General features: G+C 40.6%; 1 long non-coding RNA gene across 1 annotated transcript in view; it reads left to right on the top strand.

Moving 5' to 3' along the window:
* Window positions 1–13,871, top strand: part of LOC129391523 (uncharacterized) — a 37,105-nt gene that overhangs the window by 7,998 nt on the left and 15,236 nt on the right. Inside the window, exon 2 of the long non-coding RNA XR_008615787.1 lies at window positions 5,759–5,841. This is a non-coding gene — a long non-coding RNA (uncharacterized lncRNA). The remainder of the gene's footprint in view (window positions 1–5,758; window positions 5,842–13,871) is intronic.

The following is a 13,871-nucleotide window of genomic DNA, read 5'->3' as shown; positions in this document are numbered from 1 at the left end:
ACAAGCCATGCAGCATGGAAAAAAAAAAAAAAAAAAAAAAAAGCTTTCAGGATTAAAATTACAAAGCAAAAGGAGACATCAAGGTAAGGGAACAGTGACCCAAAGAGAAGCCAGAATCCTGTCCTTTGATCTAGACAAAGGACAGGATTCTTGGGCTGTATTTACACAGAGATCCCAAAAAGCCAGGAACCCTGAGTCCATGCAGCTAGTCTGGCCAGTTTAGTCAGGAAGGCCGTGGTGACTCCAGAGGACTCAGCTGGCTTCAGGTGAGAATTTCCTTTTAAAATAATGACTGTGGACATTTCAGACACATTGAGTATCTTCATCAGTATATGTGCTTTCCTTTTAAACTTTATAAATGGCCAGTTTGGAAAAGCTAGGCATAATTTTATGTTTTGGAGTAAAAAGCACAAAAGATGGAAGTGCTGAATTTTATTTTAGTTTATCATTAGTTTTAAAATAAACTTATTTATTATTTTTTTTGATGTGTTGGGTCTTTGTTGCTGCGTGTGGGCTTTCTCTAGTTGCATCAAGCGGCGGGGCTACTCTTCGTTGCGGTGCACAGGCTCCTCATTGCAGTGGCTTCTCTTGTTGCCGAGCACGGGCTGTAGGTGCGCGGGCTTCAGTAGTTGTGGCTCACGGGCTCTAGAGCGCAGGCTCAGTAGTTGTGGTGCACGGGCTCAGTTGCTCTGTGGCATGTGGGATCTTCCCGGACCATGGCTTGAACCCGTGTGCCCTGCATTGGCAGGCGGATTCTTAACCACTGCGCCACCAGGGAAGTACCGGAAGTGTTGAATTTTAAATCCATTATCTTTTTAAAGCCACTGTACATTTATATGCTCGCTGGATTTTACAGTAAGGGATTGGAAAGTGTAAGTTGGCCAACTAGGCCACTTTTCTCTTGGAATTAAATCTTCCCAAAGTTCCAGGAACATTTGTCCTCCAGTCTCTTTGGGTTGTCAGTCATCAGAAAGTCCTTTATCCAAAGTTTTCGATCTCCACAGGCTTGACCAATTTTTTTTGTGTGGTGGTTTTTTTTTGTTTGTATTTTGGTCATTGCAAGCAAGGTTTATTAAAGAGGACTTCTTGCTCCTCCATCTTTTTAGGTGTAACTTAAACACAGTAAAATGCACATTTCCACCACCCGAGAAAGTTCTCTCATGTCTCCTCTTAAGTAATTCCCCACACATCACCTCACAGGCAAACACAGATCTGGTTTCCATAGTCATATTTCTGTTGGCCTGTTTTAGAACTTGAAACAAATGGAGTTATACACCGTGTGCTCTTGTGTCTGGCTTATTTAGCTCAGCAAAATGTTACTGAGATTGATTCATCCATGTTAAGTATTAATAATTTACACCTCTTTTTTTTTCTCATAAATTTTTCTCTTGAGAGATCTTAAGACTCACAGGAAGAACAGAAAGAGAGATCTTAAGACTCACAAGAAGAACAAAAATACAAAGAGTGTGCAAGAGTTTTCATATACCTTCCTTCCAACTTTGCCCAATGGTAATATTTTATATAACCATAGTACGTTGTCAAAACCCAGAATTAACATTAGTACAATACTGTTAACTCAGGTAGACACTTTATTCAGCTTTCACCAATTTTTATATGCGTGTGTGTGTGTGTGTGTGTGTGTGTGTAGTACTACGGAATTTTATCATACGTACAAATTCATGTAACCACCAGCACAATCAGAATACAGAATTTTTCCATCACTACAGAGAAACTCCCTCATGTTACCTCATAGATACACTTTCTCCAACCCCTATCTCCTGGTAACCACTAATCTCTTCTCAGACACTATAATTTGTTATTTCATGGAGTCATGCAATATGTAACTCTTTGCGATTGACTATTGTCACTCAGCCTAATGCCCCAAGATCCATGCAAGTAGTTGCATGTATCAACATTTCATTCTTTTTTATTGCTGAACAGCTGTATGGCTATATCAGTTTATCCATTCATCCACTGAAGGACTTCTGGGTTGTATTCAGTTTTAGCTATTTCCAATACAGCTGCTGTGAACATTGGTTTACAGGTTTTTGTGTGAACATAAATTTTCATTTCTTTAGGTATCCAGCAGTGTGATTGTATGTTAAGTGTATGTTTAACTTTTAAGAAATTGCCATACTGTTCTTCCAGAGTGGCTGTACCATTTTAGGGTCCCTCCAGCAATGTAGGAGACATCCAGTTGCTCTGGGGTCGTTTCCAGCACCTGATATTGTCAATAATTTTTATTTCAGACATTCTAATAGATGTATAGTGGTATCCCTCGTGATTTTGATTTGCATTTCACTAATATTTAATGATGTTGAACACCTTTCTACATACTTACTTGCCATCCATCTTTGGTGAAGTGTCTGTTCAAGACTTTTGCTCATATTCTAATTAGATTGTTTTATATAGTAATAAAATATGAATAACATAAAATTTACCATTTTAACCATTAAAAAAAATAAATTTATTTTATTTTATTTATTTTGGGCTGTGTTGGGTCTTCGTTGCTGCGCGCAGGCTCTCTCTAGTTGTGGTGAGCGGGAGCTACTCTTCGTTGCGGTGCGTGGGCTTCTCATTGCGGTGGCTTCTCTTGTTGCGGAGCACGGGCTCTAGGCACGTAGGCTCAGTAGTTGTGGCTCGCGGGCTTAGTTGCTCTGTGGCATGTGGGATCTTCCCGGACCAGGGCTCGAACCCGTGTCCCCTGCACTGGCAGGTGGATTCTTAACCCCTGTGCCACCAGGGAAGTCCCTTAACCATTTTCAAGTGTACAGTTCAGTGGCATTAAATAGTTTTACACTGCTGTTCAATTACCACCACCATCCATCTCCAGAACTTTTTCATTTTCCCAAAAGGAGACTCTCTATCCCATTTCTGAGCAAAATATCTTTTATAATTTTTGCATATTTTATTCCAATATATCCATATACACTTTGTTTTATATTTTATTTTAAATTTCAAAAATGTTTTGAATAGGAAATTCATCCCACTGCAGGAAAAAAAATTCAAGTAGTACAGAAAGGTATGAAGTGATCGTCCTTCCTGCTCCTGAACCTCAGTTACGCTGCCTCCGCCCCCTGCCACGGCAGCCACCATTACTCATTTCTTCTGTCTGTTTACAGAGAAGGGCTATTTATGTATAAGCCCTTTCTTTACACAAATGTTAGGTTTTTAAAAATACTGTTTTAATGGGCATATAGTTAAATTAAGTGTGTGTGTGTGTGTGTGTGTGTGTGTGTGTGTGTGTGTGTGCATGTTTCTAATCTGGTATAGATTTGGGTAATGACAGCCACAATCAGCATACACAATGGCTCTATGACCCCCAAAACTCCCTCTGGCTGTCCTTGTGACACCACACCCTCCATCCCTAATGCCTGACAACCCCTAATCTGTGTCTCTGTTGCCACACTATTGCCTTTTCCAGAATGTTATATAAATGCAATCACACAGTATATAACTTTTTGAGACTGGCTTCTTTCACTCAACACAGTGCCTTTGAGATTCATCTGTGTTGTCACGTGTATGGATAGTCCATTCTTTTTTATTGCGAGTAGTATTCTGTTTTATGCACGCACCACAGTTTGTTCATCCGTTTACCTGTTAAAGGACATTTTACTTGTTTCCAGTTTTTGGTGATGATGAATAGAGTTAATATAAAATTTTTGTACAGAATTTTGTATGAACATACATCCTCATTTCTCTACCATGCGATATTGGGATTGCTGGGTCATATGCAAGTGTATATTTAACTTTTAAGAGAGTGTCAGACTGTTTTCTGGAGTACCATTTTGTATTCTCAACAACAGTGTATGAGAGTCCCAGTTGTTCCACATCCTCACCAACTCTTGATGTTATAATTTGTTTGTCTTTGTTTTTTGCCTTTCTAATGGGTGTGCAGTGATATCTCGTCATGGTTTTGATTTTCATTTCCCTAATGGCTAATGATGTTAAGTATCTCTTCGTTGGCTTATTGGCCATTTGTATATCATCTTTGGTAAAATGTCTGTTTAAGTCTTTGCCCATTTTTTCTTGGGTTGTTTGTTTTCTTAAGGTTGAGTTATATATATGTATGTGTGTGTGTGTGTGTGTGTGTGTGTGTGTATGTATATTTGTATATTTGTATATTCTGGATATAAGCCCTATGTTGAATATGCCATTTGCAAATACAGCCATCCCTTGGTATCTGCGAGGGGATTGTTTCCAGAACCTCTCCCATGCTGAGGTTACCTAAATTTGTGAATGCTCAAGTCCCTTATAGTAGTGAGACAGGCTAGGGCCTGGGATCTGGGACCCTCTACTGGAGTGCTTGCACCTGGACAAACGTCTCCTTTGGCAATAAAATACAAAGAAAGTATAAGGGACTAAAAATAACCGCATGCATGTGCAGTTGGGGCAAAGTGTGAGCAACAAGATGCAAAAAGGCCAAAACCCAGCTGCCACTTCTGAGGTTCCCAGAGCAAAAGCAGGGTACCCTGATGGTCCCTGCACACAGCACCACCCAGGGAGTGGGCAGAGCATCTAAGCCCGCCCAACTCTAGCCTCACCCGATTTAAGGAAGCAGCTCGCCACCCACCTCGGGGAGTGAGCAAGGGTAGCTGTGACTTGTTCTCACTCCCTCGTGCTGCAGCCCGAGCCCCAATACAGCCTTGCCCGAGTTCCTTGTCCGGCCTCTTATCAATTTCTAACAGTAGGACCTCTGCCACTGTCCTCTGTTGGTTGAATCTGCAGGTGTGGAATCTGCGGATGCTGAGGGCCCACTGTATTTTCTCCCAGTCTGTGACATATCTCTTCATTCTTTCAACACTGTCTTTCAGAGAAAAGGTTTAAATTTTGATGAAATTCAATTTACCAAAATTTTCTTTTACGGTTCATGTTTTGGTGTCATGTCTAAGAACTCTGCCTAACACCAGGTTGTAAAGCTTTTCTTTAATGTTTTCTTCTACAGTTTTATAGTTTTACGTTTAGCTCTATGGTCCATTTTGAGTTATTTTTTGTATAAGGTGTGAGGTTTAGGTCCAGAGTTTTTTTACATATGGATGTTCAGTTGTTTAACACTGTTTGGTAAAAAGACCATCTTTCATCCATTGAATTGCTTTTGCACCTTTGTGCAAAAATCAGTTGGTTGTTTTGAGTGGTTTCTGGTTCTGGACTCTGTTCTGTTTCATTGATCTCTGTGTTTATCCCTTTTTCAGTATTACACTGTCTTAATTACTGCAGCTGTACAGTAATTTTTTAAATCAAGTAATGTGAGTCTTCCAGCATTTCCTTTTCAAAGTTGTTTTACAATCAGCTTAACTGCAGCTACAAAAAAAAAAAATCTTGATAGAATTTTGATCAGAATAGTGTTGAATCTATAGAACACTTTGTAAAGAACTGGTATCCCATTTACTTCAGTCTTCTTTGATTTTTTTCATCAGGCTTTTGTAGTTTTCAGCATACAGATCTTGCACATAGTTTATTAGATTTATGCCTAAGATTTTCTGTCCTTTTTAGGCTATTGTAAATGTTATGTTTTTAAAATTTTGGTTTCTGGTAGTTTACTGCTAGTTTACAGAAATGCAGTTGATTTTCAGGTGTTGACATAATGTTCTGCAACCTTGCTAAACTCATTTGTTATTTCTAGAAGATTTTTTTGTAGATTCCATGGGATTGTCTGCTTGGACAATTATGTTGTCTGCGAAAGAGACAATTTTATTTCTATCTTTCTAATATTTATGTCTTTTGTTTCTTTTTCTTGCCTTTTTTGCTGGCTTTCTAGTACCCACGTTGAATAGGAGTGATGAGAAGGAACATCTTCGCCTTGTTCCCCATCTTAGAGGAAAAGCATTCAATCTTTTACCAGTAAGTGTGATGTTTGTTTTAATTTTTTTGTAGAGATCCTTATTCAGGCGAAGGAAGTTCCCTTTGTTTCTAATTTACTGAGTTCTTTTATCCTGAATGGCCCTTGAATTTTGTCACATGCCTTTTCTGCATCAATTTATATGATCATTTGATTTTTGTTCTTTAGTTTGTTAACATTGTGGATTACATTGATTGATTTTTTAAAAATATTTATTTATTATTTATTTTATTTTTAGTTTGGCTGTGTTGGGTCTTAGTTGCGGCACGCGGGATCTTCGTTGTGGCACGCAGTATCTTTAGTCGTGGCATGCAGGCTTCCTAGTTGCTGCATGCATGCGGGATCAAGTTCCCTGACCAGGGATCGAACCTGGGCCCCCTGCATTGGGAGTGCAGAGTCTTACCCACTGGGCCAGCAGGGAAGTCCCTACATTGATTGATTTTTAAATACTGAACCAATATTGCATTTCTGGTATACACCCTGCTAGGTCATGGTGGGATATATGTACGTACATATACACATACGCACACACATATATATTGCTGGATTTTGATTTGCTAATTTTTGTTGAGGAGATTTCTGTCTATGTTTATGAAAGATAATTGTTCTATAGTTTTCTTCTGTTATCTGATTTTGGTATCAGGGTAATGGTGGCCTCAAAATGAGTTGGGAAGTGTTCCCTCCTCTTCTGTTTTCTGAAAGAGGTTGTGTAGAATTGGTTTTATTTCTTCTTTAAATGTTTGGTAGAATTTATATTTGAAAACATCCAGAGATTTCTTTTTTATGGAGTTTTTTTTTGTATATAAGATTTTTTTTTTTACAATGTAATCATTCAACAATTTTAAAATATATATTTATTTATTTATGGCTGCTTCAGGTCTTAGTTGCAGCACACAGGATCTTTCATTGCGGTGCGCAGGCTTCTCTCTAGTTGCAGTGCGTGGGCTCTGTAGTTGCAGCACACAAGCTCTCTAGTAGTGGCGCGTGGGCTCAGTAGTTGCCCTGCCGCATGTGGCATCTTAGTTCTCCGACTAGGGATTGAACCCACGTCCCCTGCATTGGAAGGCAGATTCTTAACCACTGGACCACCAGGGAAGTACCTTTTTTATGGAGCTTTTATTTATATATTTTTAAAATTTTTAAAAAATTTTATTTATTTATTTATTTTTGGCTGCGTTGGGTCTCTGTTGCTGCGCGTGGGCTTTCTCTAGTTGTGGTGAGTGGGGGCTACTCTTTGTTACAGTGTGCGGGCTTCTCATTGCAGTAGCTTCTCTTGTCGCGGAGCATGGGCTCTAGGCACGTGAGCTTCAGTAGTTGTGGCATGTGGGCTCAGTAGTTGTGGCTCGTGGGCTCTAGAGCACAGGCTCAGTAGTTGTGGCACACGGGCTTAGTTGCTCCGCGGCACATGGGATCTTCCCAGACCAGGGATCAATCCCCTGTCCCCTGCATTGGCAGGCGGATTCTTAACCATTGCGCCACCAGGGAAGTCCCTTTACAGAGCTTTTAACTACAAATTCTATTTCTTTAATGAATATAGGATTATTCAGGTTATCTTTTTATTCTTGGGTAAATTTCAGTTGTTTTTATTTTTCAAGGAATAAGTCCATTTCATCTAAGTTGCCAAATTTATATATGTTGATTTGTTCACAAAATTCACTTTTAAAGTCTGTGGGGTCTGTAGTGATATCCCCTTTTTCATTCCTGAAATTAATAACCTGTGTCTTTTTTTTTTTAATTTTATAAATTTATTTATTTTTTATTTTTATTTTTGGCTGTGTTGAGTCTTTGTTGCTGTGTGCGGGCTTTCTCTGGTTGCAGCGAGTGGGGGCTACTCTTCGTTGTGGTATGCGGGCTTCTCGTTGCACTGGCTTCTCTTGTTGCAGAGCATGGGCTCTAGGTGCGCGGGCTTCAGTGGTTGTGGCACGTGGGCTCAGTAGTTGTGGCACGCGAGCTCTAGAGCACAGGCTCAGTAATTGTGGCACATGGGCTTAGTTACCCATGGCATGTGGGATCTTCCTGGGCCAGGGCTCAAACCTGTGTTGTGTCCCCTGCATTGGCAGACGGATTCTTAACCACTGCACCACCAGGGAAGCCCCAGTAACCTGTGTCTTTTGTCTTTATTTCTTCGTCAGTCTGGCTAGAGAATGTTGATATTTTACGTTTTTGTAGTTAATCCAGAAGGTTCGGTTCAGGTTGCAAGTTTCAACCTGCCTGCTGTGGGCTGTGGTTCCAAAGTCAGCTCAGTTTTTAAAGCATTTGCAGTGCCCTTTGGATCAGTCCCACATGTGTGCTACCCAGTGGTCAGTCGGGACCTTGTAGCTCAGATGGCAAGGCTTGTGATATGCTGTTTAGGGTCAGATCTGTACATGTAAGCTCCAGGGTGAGCCCAGGAGGTCATGCATAGCTTTCTGGGGTGTCTCTCTAGATCTCCCTCATCTCTATGATGTTCTCAATACCTTTTGATGCCCTAGACCCTCCCTTCCTCGTCCCCTAGCCAGAAAGATAGGTGTATTAGTTTGCTGGGGCTGCCATAACAAAATACCACAGACTGGGTGACTTAAACATCAGAAATTTATTTTCTAACGGTTCTGAAGGCTGAAATTCCACGATGAAGTTTCCTGCAATGTTCATTTCCTCTGAAGCCTCTCTCCTTGCTTTCTTGCTGTGTCCTCACATGGTCTCTCCTCTGTGCATGTACATGTCTGTGTCCTAAACCCCTCTCCTTATAATGACACCAGTCATATTGGATTAGGCCCTACCCTCATGACCTCATCTTACCCTCATTACCGCTTTAAAGGCCATCTCCAAATGTAGTCACATTCTGTGATACTGGGGGTTATGACTTCAATATATGAATTTGAGGGGAACCATTCAGCCCCTAACTGTGTGTGTGGCTTTAGTTTCCCTGCTCTGTTGTGCACTTCTTACTGCTGTGTCTGAGTCTGGGACCATGGGAGGACAGGGAGAGTAACAAAGCAATGGTATTCTCTCCATGCTCTTGGAATCACAGCTCCTCTGGTTAGAGACAAATTTCCCCTCCATTAGAGTTTTAAGCATCTGACCACCCACTACTGCCACCAACACTAAGGTATTGCCTGCAGGCTGGGGCAGGAAAACAGAAAAAAGAAAAAGAATAACAAAAACTAAAATGGAATATTCCCCTGATTCCCCACTCCCCAACCCCCAAACACACATCACACACACACACACACACACACACACACACACACACACACACACACACACACACACACACACACACACACACACTCTCCTCAGATCAGAAAGAGAGGGCTTCTCTTGGAACTCTTTCTGTCTGCACCTGATGAACACTTCTGAGTTTTGAGCAGGTGCACTTGAATCCAGGCTGGGCAATACTGAAGGGAAAAAACCTGAACTTCTCACCAGTTTTGTGGACCTTTGGATTCTGGTCTCTTTGCTTGATTCACCTGCTACCATTTGCTTTTCAAAACTCCTTAGATCACTGCTCCATGCATTCTGAAAGGGTTTGTAGTTGCAGTTAGTGTGACAGATAGGGCAGAGTGTTTTACTTCATCTTTCCTGGAATCATCACCCTGTACATTGGCTTAAATGTTAGCTTTTAAGACACATGTACTGCCCTGTGCTGTTTTTTCATTAGAAATATACCTTGGAGGGCTCTGCATATCAGTGCAAGTAGATTTCCCTCATTCATCTTCACAGGTGTATAGTGTTCCAGAGTGTGGCTGTATCATAATTTGTTTAACTGATGCCCTATGACACCATGTCCTAGTCTTCTGGTCTTTACTGTTATAATCATGGTGCAATGGAATGTCTTGTCCATATGTTTTTGCACACTCATGTAAAGGCATCTGTGAATAATTTCTAGAGGAAGAATTTCAAGGTCAAAGCAACTATGTGCATTTTAAATTGTGTTCAGTATTGTCATATTGATTTCCAAATTTACTTTCCAGCAAGGAATATCTAAAAGTGCCTTTTCCCCCACACTTTTGCTGATATAGTTCATGTGTGTACGTTTCTACATTGAGATCTGTATTAAAGGTCCACTGACAGAAACTGGCCTCCCAGCACTGCCACTTACTAGCTTTGTGACCTTGAGCTCATTACTCGTGGCATCTGTACCTCATCTCTCTTTGGTTAAATGGGTGTCTTGAGTCTTTTTGGGCCACTGTGACAAAATACCATAGACTAGGTAACTTGTAAACAACATAAATTTATTTCTCAAAGTTCTGGAGACTGGAAAGTCCAAGATCAAGGTGTCAGCAGATTTGGTGTCAACCAGCCTGCTTCCTGGTTCATAGATGTCTGTCTTAATGTCCTCAGATAGCAGAAGGGTATCTGAGGGAGCTTTCCAGGGTCTTTTTTTATAAGGGCACTGATACCATTCATGAAGGCTTTGCCCTCATGACCTAATCACCTCCCAAAGGTTCCATCTTCAAATACCATCACATTGGGCATTAGGTTTCAACGTATGGCTTTTGTGGGGGACAATACATTCAGTTTATTGCAATGAGGATAATAGTAGTGCCTACCTCATAGGACTGAGGGGCAGGTGCCTTCCCCGGTTCTCTCTCCACAAGTACTGGAGGAAGTCTCTGGGTTCGTGGGCAGTTGGCAGGAAGGTGTGAGGCCCCAGAGAGATATCGGTCATGGCCAGCAGAGCGAATGGTGACTCACTGGTTTATCTACAACTGGTTTCCCCCGGTGAGGAAGAGGATTAGTCTGACCAAATATAGTTCAGTATGTGGTAAAACCCACGTAGTCAGAGATGCTAACTAGGTCTCTAAATAAAAAAGTAAATGTAATATAATGTACATATATAATGTAAATAACATGTAATATAATGTGTTGTATATGTTGCATATAAGTGTGTGTAGAGAAAAAAGGAGGCCTTGCTAGCATAGAATCTCTCACTACTTTGTTTTTACCACATACTGAATTGTATTTTATATTTATGTTACCTGATAACATGTATATTACATGTTAACATATATTATGTTAATATATGTGTATTGTATATATGTATATTATGAATTACATATGTTATATGACACATATTTAGAGATCTAGGTAGCATGTCTATTTGGTTTTTACCACATACTAAATTATATTTTATATTTATTTTATTTTTTGATATCAGAAACTAGTGAAACTCATTACAAGATAGTCCTGGGAAAAGGTGGGTATTTGTAGACATGAAGCAATTTTCTTGGAGCAGCCCAGAAGGGTTTACTGTCATGGCCACTTTAGGCCTCCTCCCTGCTCCCTGGCCTGCTTCTAACAGGGTGGTCATACACCCTACAGGGTACTATGAGCCTCCTGCTCTGGACCTGCCAGGAGCCTTTGAGGAGTGGAGAGAAGTTTGGAAGAGTGGGAAGAGGGCTGAATTGGGAAAAGGCCCAGGTGCTAGGCCCGTCTGGGGGCCCTTGGTGCCTGGCCAGTTTGGAGTACTGAGCTTTTTAGAGCCCTGTCCTCTGCTCCGTAACAGCCCTGTCATGTCTGTGCTGCCTGCCTTGGGGTGATGAAAGGCGATGAGTTGACTATGGGAACTAAAAGCAAATGAAGAGAAATCTGAGAATGACTATAGTTAGCATTTATTTATTGAGCAGGTACTCTGTGCTTGGCACTGTGGCAGGTATTTACATATATCTTATTCAGTGTAATCCTCCCTCACAACACCTCGCAGAGGTGGTTATTAAGAAATTTATTTATTTGGATAGATGATATACTGTGTACAAAATTCAAAGGATGTAAAGATTTTACTGTGAGTCCCTAATCGAATAATTCAGGCAAATTAATATAGAGATAAAGCAAATACGGTAAATGGTAACAGTTGTAGAATCTCAGTGGTGAGCATGTGGGAATTCATTGCACTATTCTTTCAACTTTTCTGTATGTTTGAAAGTTTTTCATCATAAATTTGGGGGGAGGGAAAGTGAGTTTCCCCCCCATCCCCATCTCTCTTATGAATTTCTCTCCCAGGAGGCAAGCACCGTTACTAGTTTCCTGCTTCTCCTTCCAGAGATACTCAGATTTTCTAAGTGTATTCGCACAAACTTGCATGCACACGTATCAGTGCCTTAGGTTACATCTGGCACTGCATTGCTAGACTTCAGTTTTTGGAAGCTTTAGAAGCATAGCTGCCTAGGAAAGGCCATCCAGGTGAATTCCCACAGTCTCTTTCCCAGGGGTTGGAGACTATTTTGTTCCCCAGTCTTACCCCTAGAGGGTGCCCTCCGCCACTCTACTGGAAGCAGCAAGTGGCAGAAGGTGCAGAAAGGACAGTATCAGGGCCGCTGCCACATAACTCACGAAAAGGGGGGCCTCCAAAAGTATAAATGCTTTTGTTCTCTGGCCTTAGCCACATTTTTTGTGGGAAAGAAAGCTCAGACGCTGAGCCCACAGTTTGGCTTTGCAGTAGCAAAGGGAAAGGTTGCTCAGAAAGCTTCACCTACATGCTGTACCGTGAACTTTTAAAGGATAAATAAAAACCCCCATTTCCAGGCACAAGAAACACTTCATAGCATCCCAGACATTTTGATATTGATTACTTGACTAGACTTAGAAAATTCATTTTTGACCAAAGGAAAGCCATTTTGTTTAATACATTAGAACTTCTTTATAACACTGGGGTTGGAAGGTGTCTGTGAATTAATAACACCAGTCTTATTCTATGGCTGGTTGTTACATAATTTAGGGAGACAAGTTTTCACCACATTATCTCAGGATCTGTGTAAAAATGAACTGTATTATAATAGTGAGTATATAACTTTAAAAATTTATTTATTTTTATCTTTAAAAATATCTTTATTGGAATATAATTGCTTTACAATGTTGTGTTAGTTTGTGCTGTATAACAGAGTGAATCAGCCGTATGTATAAATATATCCCCATATCCCCTCCCTCTTGAGTCTCCCTCCCACCCTCCCTATCCCACCCCTCTAGGTCGTCACAAAGCACTGAGCTGATCTCCCTGTGCTATGCAGCAGCTTCCCATTAGCTATCCATTTTTCATTTGATGGTGTATATGTGTCAGTGCTACTCTCTCACTTCGTCCCAGCTTCACCTCTGAGTCCTCAAGTCCATTCTCTACGTCTTAATTCCTGCCCTGCCACTAGGTTCATCAGTACCGTTTTTTTTAGATTCCATATATATGTGTTAGCATCTGGTATTTGTTCTTCTCTTTCTGACTTACTTCACTCTGTATGACAGACTCCAGGTCCATCCACCTCACTACAAATAACTCAATTTTGTTCCTTTTTATGGCTGAGTAGTATTCCATTGTATATATGTGCCACAGCTTCTTTATCCGTTCATCCGTTGATGGACATTTTGGTTGCTTCTATGTCCTGGCTGTTGTAAAGAGTGCTGCAATGAACATTGTGGTACATGACTCTTTTTGAATTATGGTTTTCTCAGGGTATATGTCCAGTAGTGGGATTGCTGGGTCATAAGGTAGTTCTATTTTTAGTTTTTTAAGGAACCTCCATGCTGTTCTCCATAATGGCTGTATCAATTTACATTCCTACCAACAGTGCAGGAGGGTTCCCTTTTCTCCACGCCTTCTCCAGAATTTATTGTTTGTAGATTTTTTGATGATGGCCATTCTGACTGTTGTGAGGTGATACCTCATTGTGGTTTTGATTTGCATTTCTCTAATGATTAGTGATGTTGAGCATCTTTTCATGTGTTTGTTGGCAATCTGTATATCTACTTTGGAGAAATGTCTATTTAGGTCTTCTGCCCATTTTTGGATTGGGTTGTTTGTTTTTTTGATTTTGAGCTCCATGAGCGGTTTGTATAATTGGAGATTAATCCTTTGTCAGTCGCTAATTTCATTCTTTTACATATAGCTGTCCAGTTTTCCCAGCACCACTTATGGAAGGGGATATCTTTTCTCCATTGCATATTCTTGCCTCCTTTGTCTAAGATAAGGTGACCATATGTGCATGGGTTTATCTCTGGGTTTTCTATCCTGTTCCATTGAACTATATTTCTGTTTTTGTGCCAGTACCATACTGTCTTGATTACG

This window comes from Physeter macrocephalus, chromosome 18 (assembly GCF_002837175.3).
Source record: "Physeter macrocephalus isolate SW-GA chromosome 18, ASM283717v5, whole genome shotgun sequence".
NCBI classification, from domain to species: Eukaryota; Metazoa; Chordata; class Mammalia; order Artiodactyla; family Physeteridae; genus Physeter; species Physeter macrocephalus.
Note: the sequence above shows the minus strand (reverse complement) of the source record. Positions and strands in the feature narration are given on the sequence as shown.